The 10,890-nt window shown below is 42.9% G+C and overlaps 1 non-coding gene across 1 annotated transcript; it reads left to right on the top strand.

Annotated features, from left to right (window-relative positions):
• The first annotated feature begins 10,493 nt into the window (after positions 1–10,493).
• On the top strand, positions 10,494–10,566 carry TRNAS-CGA (transfer RNA serine (anticodon CGA)). Its single transcript has one exon. It is a non-coding gene; the product is annotated as a tRNA-Ser (tRNA).
• Positions 10,567–10,890: the final 324 nt, after the last annotated feature.

A 10,890-nucleotide genomic window follows, 5' to 3' on the forward strand; every position in this document is an offset into this window, starting at 1 on the left:
TTGCGAGGTCACAGCGTAGTTACAGCGATATCCTGGCTCGATAAAGACCCTCACATCTTGGTCGTGCGACAGCGACGCGTAAGCATTCATGAGGCGACTGAAGAATGCGTTTGTAAGAGCGTATGCTGTGGATAAGCAATTACAGCTTTGACAACACCAGCCCCTAATATATAGGCTGAGCCTTACAAACTGTGTCCGAGGATGCGCTTAGAAGGCAGACCAGTAGCTTAGTAAAACTCTGAATAACTTAGGCGAGGTACGTGGAGATTCGGATTTGAGAACTTCCAGCGTGATCTCGCCGCTATAAATGTCTTCGTTATGGCTTCACCAAGCAAATTGTAAGTTGATGCCATTGTACATCAGAGGCTCATCTAATAGCACGGCCCTGTTTGTTCAGCAATGTATCCAGACAGCTTCTTTAATTTCGCCACTTCTTGTTGGGCTTTTAAGGGCACCGAAATATTCGTGCAGAATTGTGCAAGTTGCTCGCGCGTTTTCATTCTGCTACTGCAGTTAGTCTTAGAAGTGTTTAATTGCATGATAATATAATTGTGAGCACAAAATATAGTGATAATTGAATTGTAAGTGAAAGTGCGTACATTTTCTTGATGATACATTTTGGAGTGGCCGTCATGCCAGTAACATCAGAATCCTAGGAAAAGATCGACAGTCACTTAGGAATGCGAAAACTTAATCACTGCATGGATGTACACTTGCAATTATCGCGTGACCGTGATACGTCATACATTGTCACCTGTCTTCACAATACTACCTTCATCTGCCGTAATCCACCTTGCTACAGTTTGTACGAACCTTAACCGAATTTATTCCACCCTAATTCACATTATTTACCCATAATTGCTCATAATTACCGCTGTTCTATTTACTACCTTCTGTATCACTACTGCCGTCATACAAGACGCTGATGACGTCACATTTTATTGCTTTGTATAATAAAGCAATAAAATGTGACGTCATCAGCGTCTTGTATGACGTCAGTAGTGATACAGAAGGTAGTAAATAGAACAACGTTAATTGTGAGCAATTATGGGTAAATAATGCAATAATGCCGCAATTTCACCCCTTCTCTCTGTTGTGTCTACTAGGCCTTGAAAGTATGTATTATATACTTTCAAGGCCTAGTAGACACAACAGAAAGAAGGGGTGAAAGTATACAATATTTGCAGTGCAGGGCAAGAATAGAAAATTACACTGTAAGACGCTTCGAACAGCGATGTTGATTTAGTGGTATCACAAATTGAGACTGTGGAGGCGGGAAGGCGGTTCCATTCAGTGGCTGTTCTTGGCAAAAAGGAAGAATGCCACATCAATTTTGTGTTGATGGTCGATGCGAGACGAGATACAACTTGGTGTGGTGAAATATTTTCTTTAAGAGAAGGGTTAAAGTACCATATTCTATGAAAAATACACAGACGAAGGTACCTACGACGTAACCAAAGGTCAGGTTGACCTAGTGTTCTTTTCATGGACGTGACGCTAAAATGACGTGAATAATTTGAGAGAATAAAAGGGCGGCGCGGTTCTGAATGCTTTCTGAATGCTTTCAAGGGAAATGACAAGATTGACATGAGCAGGGTCCCGTATGGATTGTTGTTACGGAGAACGCCATCTTTCCTACCTGAAAGGCCATAAAATGCTTTATCATTAAAAATGCAATACCTACACACATTGCTCAATGCGTGGACGTGTACACGTTACTTATATTTATGCATCAATGCGTTCAACACCCTTCAGTCGTCGATTTAACACCCTTCTTCTAGCAAAGTCGCACCTATGTGTAGTGTACACCCTTCTGATAGGGTGTTTTGACCGAAAAGGGTGCTAAAAGGGTGTGGACAGGGGTGTAAATGCAGAAAGCACCCCTCTTAACACCCATAAGGGCGTAAAAATGTTTAGTGTGTAGGGAGGAGGCACTCAATTGGAGCCGATTAATTAAATTAATTTGTAAAAAATCTGTGCAACACTCAAACGTACTTTTTTGAGTACATAACGGAAGTGTTGAGAGAAACGTACCCAGCGAATATCACCGACATCTGCTGACATTAAAATATCGCCGGAGTTGCCATTTAGAGATGCATTAATGTGCCGAACAACACTGAATTTTTTTCTGAAAGACCGGAGACTGCCCCTTTTCGGAAGGAATAGAAGATGGCTGCCCGCTGATTGCTCACGCACTGGCTATTTGCATCTGACAGAGAGCATTCATTTATTCGCGTATAATAAACATTTTGCGTGGCAGTAAAACGTTATCCAGCACTTCGTTCATGTATGTTACGTCGCTTTGCCAATTTTTCGTTGCACATTATTCGTTTTAGCGGCATCCTTAACCTTCCATTGCACGCCGCCGCAATTTTCGACGAGCCACCGCAAGCTAAGTTAAGGGAAGCGGACCAATCGCAGACGCCGGCACCGCCCTCCTCATCCGGTTATCTATTTTAACAGCGCTGGTTACGCCCACCCGAAAGTCTCTCCACTTGATCATGCTCATCGCCTCTTTTCAGTTAATCACAAAAGAAACGCCGCTTGATATAGCCAATTTTATTCGTTCTGAAAACAAACAAAAGTGACCTCCTCTAAAGGAGCCGGACGTTTGATTCGGCAGTTCAGACAAGGCTGCCGGTCAACACCGGATGCTTGCGTTGGCGGTTACATAAATTTGACGTCAGGACATTGAAATAAAACAGAGTGAAATACTTTTATGTTATAGGTCCCCTGATTATATTATTATGTAGCACTAAAGAGAACAACACTGTATTTTCAGAAAACAACGTAGTTTCAAAGATCTTACGCACCTCAGGAAATTTAGAGAAGACAGAAATTCGTATTGTATCCTCCAAAATAACGCCGATTGACGCCGCCAAGTCGAAGAGTTTGACTGCAGACTGGTATTTAACACTAATTTAAGCAGTTCGCCCAAGGAGCCAAATGTGTGAATTTGATGGAACCTATGTCATAGTGATACGGAAGAACAACGACGCTCTCTCAAAAGCTTGATTGTGTTGTTTTTATTTCTGGTATTCCCACGTAATAGTAGCCGGCACATACCGGTTATTTCAGCGAACACTTTCAAATTTTCTTAAAGGCACACTTGGCAGGTAGCCAATACTATTTCATGAGCTGATCTACTTGAAGCGGAGGACAAAACTTGCAGAAAAAGCTGGGTTGCTTAACCTACTAATTAAAAAAAATGAACTAATTATGTTTACCCAATTACCTTATGGCCCATATTTCTATTTAGAAATGCTAGCCGTGGAGTTTCCAAGGTGGATACGCTTGAAAAGTATTCTCAGGATGACAGCAGTTTCAGGATAATAATACCTGAACTGTGCGGAGAAATGCATTGGCGTTTCAGTTACTTTTGAGTATGAATGCATAAAACGTCGTATTCTCAAAAAACAACTGGAACGCCACTGGACTTGTCCGCAAAGTTCGGCATTCAATATCAATAAATTGGTATCAACCTGAGGATTCGTTCCAAGTACACCCGCCTTGAGAACTTCACGGCTGGAATTTGTGAATTGCAAAATGAGCCACAAGGTAATTAGACAAAAACTTATTTGGTAAATTTTGATTAGCTTTTAAGCATTTCATCTTTTTCTGCAAATAGGGTCTACCGCTATTTGCCGCAGGTAAGCTTCAAATTTTTTTGAAAATGTTTGCAGAAGCACCCTGTACATATTTTTTGCTTTTTCTTTGGAATGGTTATTAGAGCAGACATTTTGCTCCACATTTTTCCTGCCTTATAATACTCTGTATTGCTCGCCACTGGTGCATAATTCGGTTAAGCTGTTATGGTCGCATTACCGTTACTCAAGTTTGATCTTCATTTATATTTTTGACGTTTCCGCAAAGCATAAACTGTAAGTGAAAGTTGCGTACTTAAAATGTCACACCAAGGGGGAAAATATTCGACCTAAAAGGATAAATTAGGCATCTAAACACCCCTCGCCATCCTTCATAGTATGAAATTCGCTGTCATGAGGCGTTATGAAAGGTTGCAAAGTCAAAACAAAATTCTACAGGTACTATGGTCAAGCTCTTCATAAAGGCACTTCATGACCACATGCACAAAATGCAGTCTGCTTAGATGTTTAGCCAGCACTACGATAATAAGCAACAACATTTCTGTTAAAATTATGGTTTACTGTCTGATTGTATTTCATGAAGCGGTTCCACATTTGCTCCATATTGGTTCTCATCCTAGTTGACCAGCCTGTGTGAACAAAGACAGTTGTGTCTTTTACAGTAGGCTTACTTTTACGCTCACCCAGTATTATACTCTCTGACATGTCTACAAGAGTGACGTTAGCGTATTCACCCACGGCGCCTGTCACATACACGTCGTCTACCCAAAAGAAAGGAACATGTCTTGCAGCATGGTATATCGCGAATAATACAGTTGGTTGCATAATGAACGCCGCACCAGCGCAATACGGTGAGTAGTCATTCAATGGAAAATCCTTCTCGCTACCGTACCACTTAGATTTTTGTGTCCTAAAAGGCACAGCACCTCTCACAACTTTACAATGAAATCCGGTCAGTGCCATCACACCGCTCTTCAGGTACGACAGCAAGGCGAACACGTTTACTAAGACATCGTCGTCCAGTTTCACGATCGTCACTGCAGGGTCGAGACGGCAGTTGTCGGATACCCACTTTGCACCAAGGAGGAACTTGTGTGTGAGGTTCTTGTAGGTGTCCGTGAAGTTCAGCACCACAACGTCTCCCTCATGAATTGCTTCGTCTAACACTGCATCTTGCTCCGCCCGCTGAGATGTCTCTCCAACAAAGAAAACGATGGCTGAATTCATAACCGACACAATTTTTGGATCACCTATGGTCTTGCGAAGCCAGCGACGTTTCTCGGTGTTGTTGGGCGCCGTGTGCACAAAGTACAGTATCCTGAGGCTCGCTTTACGACATGCGCGCTTGACCTTCCATTCGGATATGTTCCCTTGTACCAATTCTTCAGTGAATACATTAGTGCTTGAATCTTCTTTAGTACTCGGCTTGTCGCCCTTGACAGTACGGCGCACGTTACTACACAAAAGACCGGCCAAGAGGAGGAAATGACACACCGTAATGCAAGTAACGATGTATTTTTTTCCACAGATCTTCATTGCTTTTCTTGACCACGAAAATATGTTGAAACTTCTGGCACGTTATTTTTCTGCATGCGTAGTAAATGTGCTTAAGCTAGTCATAATACCGTAGAAAATAACTTGTAGTCACTCTGAAAATGAAGGAGACTTCCCGTGGCAACTAAAAACTAAAGTTGGATGCCCGTTAAATATGTTCCCTTATATCAGAGTTGCGAAAAGTCGACTGCGGCAGCGTGCATTGTGAATGTTACCATCAGGCGTCTTACAATGGTCATGGCATTTTAATGACAAATAGGGTACCGGTTTGTATAGGAACAAATGACAAGCAAGGCTCACTTCTCCGTGACATTTAATGCGTGAACTTTTCGTTTTCCCTAACCGCTCAAACACAATGAACACGTTGTGTGCTAAGGGTTGATGCTAAATGCAGCGGAAGGTTTGACTGCGTGGAAAGTATATGCTACACCCACGAATTGCTGCTCAGCTGCCAATGACTATCGTGGTTTTCCTGTGTAGCTCTTATGGCCACGGACGGCACTGCACCATCTCTATTTTATTGTGCACTGCGGTGTTACAGCAGTCATCGTGGCAATACACATGCTACGAGTCACGTGACATTAGCGCAACATTCATTCAAACTTCAGTGACTTCCGAAATAAAACAGGTGCCCTCGCAGTGTTGCCTAGTTGTGTATCCGACCTGCAGGATTAAAAATCGATTTCATTGTCTGCCAAGACCCCTGTGCTTTCTTTTCACTTCACATTGGTACGCTAAATAGCCGTTGATTACATAAGGCTTACTGCCTAAATCACTGCCTAAATTTTATCATATTATTGAGCCCACAAACGATAAAAATCATAAGCTACAACATAAATACAGATATATAACCACATTGAGCCAAAAATATTTAAGCAATACAAGTACACGTGCATGCAAGAACGTTGAACGTAGGGTACAGCTTTATTCTAAGAAGTGCGCAGCTGCACTATCAATTAGCCTAGAAGAGGAGCCAAAAATATTTAAGCAATACAAGTACACGTGCAGGCAAGAACGTTGAACTTAGGGTACAGCTTCCTTGTAAAAAGCGCACAGCTGCACTATCCATAAGCGTAGAAGGCTACATGATGGCGGCAATATGGTAGGGCAGAATGTTCCACTCTATAGTAGCGTAGCGAATGACTGAGACTCTGTGTGCGTACAGATTTCATTTCAAATAAAAAAAAAGAAGTCTCTGAAGCTCATTTATGCGATGCGTGAACGTATCCGATTTGTTCATGAAATACGACGATTTTAGTTCTCGTTTACCGGGTAGTCTCAAAACCGAATTATTCCACTAGAACCAGTATATGAATAACTGCTGCATAATTAGAAACGCAGCATAAATGATGTTTCCGTCTGGCCTATACATTGCACGAAGGAAACATTGGAGTGTAACATGTCAACGGCATTGCAACTGTCACCGTTGAGAGATTCTTGGTTTCTTTTTTGATAAAAAGAATATACAACACAGCCGTAAAACTCTCTCTGAGGCTGATTTGTGATGCGAAGCATTCTTTCCCAACTTTAGGTACTTTGAGCGCGTCTCTCTGTATTTCTCCCTCTTGTGAGCTCCCGTATATGTAAGTGCCCGCATTAGACCAGTGGACTTGCCTAGAAAAAGACAAGTCCATTAGCCGAAACGTTGGCTCCCGCTTTTACGTTGTTCTCGTTTCGCTCATCGTCTAGAATTTCTATCTCCCGCCTTCCGCAAGCTTATCCGTATTAGTGAAGCTGATCGCTAGTGCCACATCGGGCGCCTCCTTCACGCGTGAGCCAGTGTGTGGCCGTTATTAACAGTTTGTAGAACTCATTGGCTACCAGACTTGGTCATTCAGACTTGGGTAGGGTGAGAGCGCCCGTATATGTGAGTGCCCGTATCAGCGTAACTAGGGGCTACGGCGCCTCCTTTGTGCCGACACGACACCAGGCCCAAGAGAGGCCCGGACATTTACGTTCGCTCTCTTCTCTCGTTCCTCCTGTTCCCGCTGCCAGTGCGGGCGCACGCGTTTCGGTTGAGCGATATAATAAACGTGTTCTGTTCAAGAACGTATGTCGCCCGCATTCGCTATGCCACGCTAAAGTCCTTAGCCTTCCTGACCAGCCCTCACACGCTCTCTCTCTCTCTCTCTCTCTATATACATATATATATATATATATATATATATATATGTGTGTGTGTATATATATATATATATATATATATATATATATATATATATATATGCAGGGTAGTTAAACTTCAATAGTATGTCACAAGAAATAAAGCAGTGCTAATGCTACCAAATCCTGACAATACAGTAATAATGCTGACACAAAACGCAAGCAGTGCTGATTCAACTTTTATAAAGGCAAGTCATTCCCGTCATTAATGATACTTGGAAAGAACTATTTTTTAAATAGGTTGGTTCGGCAAAATAGGAGGTTAGAGAATATCGATTATATTGGCGAGTAGGCCAGATTATTAGTTAGCTTACATATATTGCCGGATTGAGTGCCACTTCTTATTAAGTAACTGAGAAAGAAAGGCGAGCCATAATATTTTTCGACGCGATTCAATTGTCGGAATACTATTAGACCTCATTAGTTCAGTTGGAGATTTAAACGTCGAAAATTTAGTGTGAGGAAACCGGATAGCTGTCTTTGCATTCGTCGAAGTTTGTTATGTTACATTGACTGTAGGAATCCCAGATAATGCAGGCGTACTCGAGATTCGTTCGAAATAAGTAGAAATAAGGGACTGGACAGGGGTATTTCGAGATGGCTGGGGGACGCCTTCGTCCTGCAGTGATTGATTGATTGATTCAAAATTTTATTGTTCCACCGAGCTGAGGTGCCCGCCTCTTAACCTACACGCAGGTAGGGGGGGAGGACGAAGCAGTCCCCGCGCGTTGAGGACACAATATAGAATGACGCTGACGATGATGATGATGATTATGGTGATGATGATGATACAGCGACTACCTTAAAAGAGGATAGAGCGTGTTAAAGCTTTTATTTGAGAATGCATAGTTTACGGAAAGCAGAGAAAGTTTTGTTTTGCACATGAAGGTTCCAGGAAAGCTTGCTTCAAAGGGTGGCACCAAAGTGTTTTTAGTTTTTTTTTTATTATGGGGTTTTACGTGCCAAAACCACTTTCTGATTATGAGGCACGCCGTAGTGGGAGACTCCGGAAATTTGGACCACCTGGGGTTCTTTAACGTCCACCTAAATCTAAGCACACGGGTGTTTTCACATTTCCCCCCATCGAAATGCGGCCGCATTGGCCGGGATTCGATCCCGCGACCTCGTGCTCAACAGCACAACACCATAGCCACTGAGCAACCACGGCGGGAGTATATTTAGTTAGACACTTGTTAAGTTTCAGAAGAGTCTAGCATATAAATATCAGAGAGATGTTTTCTTGCGGGAAATGGGAAGAAAAACACTTTCATCAACATTCAAGGTTATCGTCCATTGAGTGCATCGATAGAAAGTTTTACTCAGGCCGTCATTCATAGCCATGGTCACTACTGTGGTTAATTTCTTTACACAAGACACAGTCATCTGCAAGTAGTCTTACCTGAACACTTGGCTTTACAACATCGGCAATGTCATTCACGTAGAGAAGGCAGAACAAAGGGCCCATTACACTTTCCTGTGGTACTCTCAATTGGACTGGAAAACAGGCCGTGTGATGCCCACCTACTTTCACGAAGTGTTCGCGATAGTTTAACTAGTCAGCGATCCAAGCAACAAGTAGTTCTGGTGTGCTATAGTTTCTAGCTTAACTATTAGTTTGGTATAACGTACAGCATCGAAAGTATTACTAAAGTCCAGAAAAAGATTAATGAATTTCTTTCTTGTTTTCAATAGAAAAAGCAAAAGTACGAATTACCGCTACTAATTATGTTACTGTAAAATATATATACAGCCTCTCACGCTAGGAAGCTACGGCGACTACCAACTTAAGCCAATAGTATGCTCTTGTACTGCAACGATGCCACTCGCAATTTGTCATCGATCTCTCGCCTTTGATTCTGAGGCCTGTGCTCGAGCAAGCTGGCGCGCTTGCTCTAGCAAGCGCGCCAAATACGCATATATCACCTGTGAAACGGCGGGTGGTGGTGGGTTTCGTACGAACAGTGATTAAGAAGCTAGCTTCCCGCGAACATTCATTCAAGATTACCAGACAGCAACGTGCCGACTCCTAGCTCCTGTCCACTATTGCACTGGACTTCACGGCTCTTCTAGTCTTAACCACGCCATTTATTCAGGCATCTATGCATGCTATATTGTGCTGCACATCGAGCCTGACTACGAAACGCTTCGTCAAAACCCAGCGTGGCAGCCTTATTACAGCTACTCGGATCGACGACCACCAGATTTCGAGCAAACAATAAAGCTCTTAGAGGGCCGCCGGTTAGCTGAAAAGTACGTCAACTCAGAATTTGTGTTGTTCCGATTTGAGAGTCTGAAAGTCTGAGAGGCTACAGGAGGGCGTACTACTGGGGTACCACTAGGCAGAGAGGGAGAGGAACATGTTCGCAATGACCGAGCAGCTAGGTAAGTCCACGCTCTTTATGACTGTGTCTGTCCGTGGTCCACAACGAGCGCATGTTCAAACTCATTGGTAGAGTCAAAATGGTGGATCCACCGTGCTAGCTCTATGGCTTTGGTGTTGCCCTGCTAAACAGAAAGTCGCGGGAGAAGATCCTGTACGCTGACGCCACTTTTCCATGGGGCCGAATTGAAAGACTACCGTTTACTGTGCATTGAATGCGCGATAAAGAACCCTTGGTGGTTTAAATTTATTCGAGAGTCCCGCATTACGGCGTGCGTAATAATTATATCGTACTTCTGGCAAGTGAAAGCGCAGTAAAAAAAAATGAACTGCTCGTCGAGATGCACCGCCACAGGGTTGATGCCTTAGCCAGCAACCTGAAATGTGCTTCCCATGACATCTATTCCCACCGTACGTAATATCTGAATGTTTTAGTTCAGAAGTTATCGTTAAAAGGACTGACAACAAATTTTCATGGTACCCACTTTTTTAGTGCAATGGAAAGCTTACCGGCTGGAGCGTCTAATTATGAAGTATCATAAGAAGCCAACAAACACTGACACCAAGGACAACATAGGGTAAATTACTTGTACTACATTGATGCCTTCAGGTACATATGTGTGTTTGTTGACTAGTTGCCTTCACCCAAAAAGATCATGTTCTCGTGACGCCTGTGGCAAAAAGGACGTTCCACGTCCACCGCCAAGGTCTGTGAGTGGTGGCGATGGCTTAACACTCCCAGGGTTCTACTAGGACACATAAATACCCAAGAAAGTTTATGGGGAAACAGCGCCGCGGTAGCTCAATTGGTAGAGCATCGCACGCGAAATGCGAAGGTTGTGGGTTCGGTTCCCACCTGCGGCAAGTTGTTTTTTCATCCGCTTTAATTTCCATTAATTTATCGTTTCTTTATTTCATTTATTAAGCACATGTAATTTCGCCGATGTTGTTCTTGGTGTCAGTGTTTGTTGGCTTCTTATGGTATGACTAATAAAAATCGGGCACCTTGGTTAATCCCCTTTCTTCTCGTTAATTATGAAGTAGTAACATAGAATAAAGGTAGTAATGTGGAAAACGCCGAGGAAAAGCTGTTATCATAATTTGTTATCATAATACAGCGCGGCTTAGCTGTATACGGGGAAAAGGGGATCCTGGGGGTTGAGCCAATACCGGGTGTTTGGACCTCTA

This window comes from Dermacentor andersoni, chromosome 3 (genome assembly GCF_023375885.2).
Source record: "Dermacentor andersoni chromosome 3, qqDerAnde1_hic_scaffold, whole genome shotgun sequence".
Lineage (NCBI taxonomy): Eukaryota > Metazoa > Arthropoda > Arachnida > Ixodida > Ixodidae > Dermacentor > Dermacentor andersoni.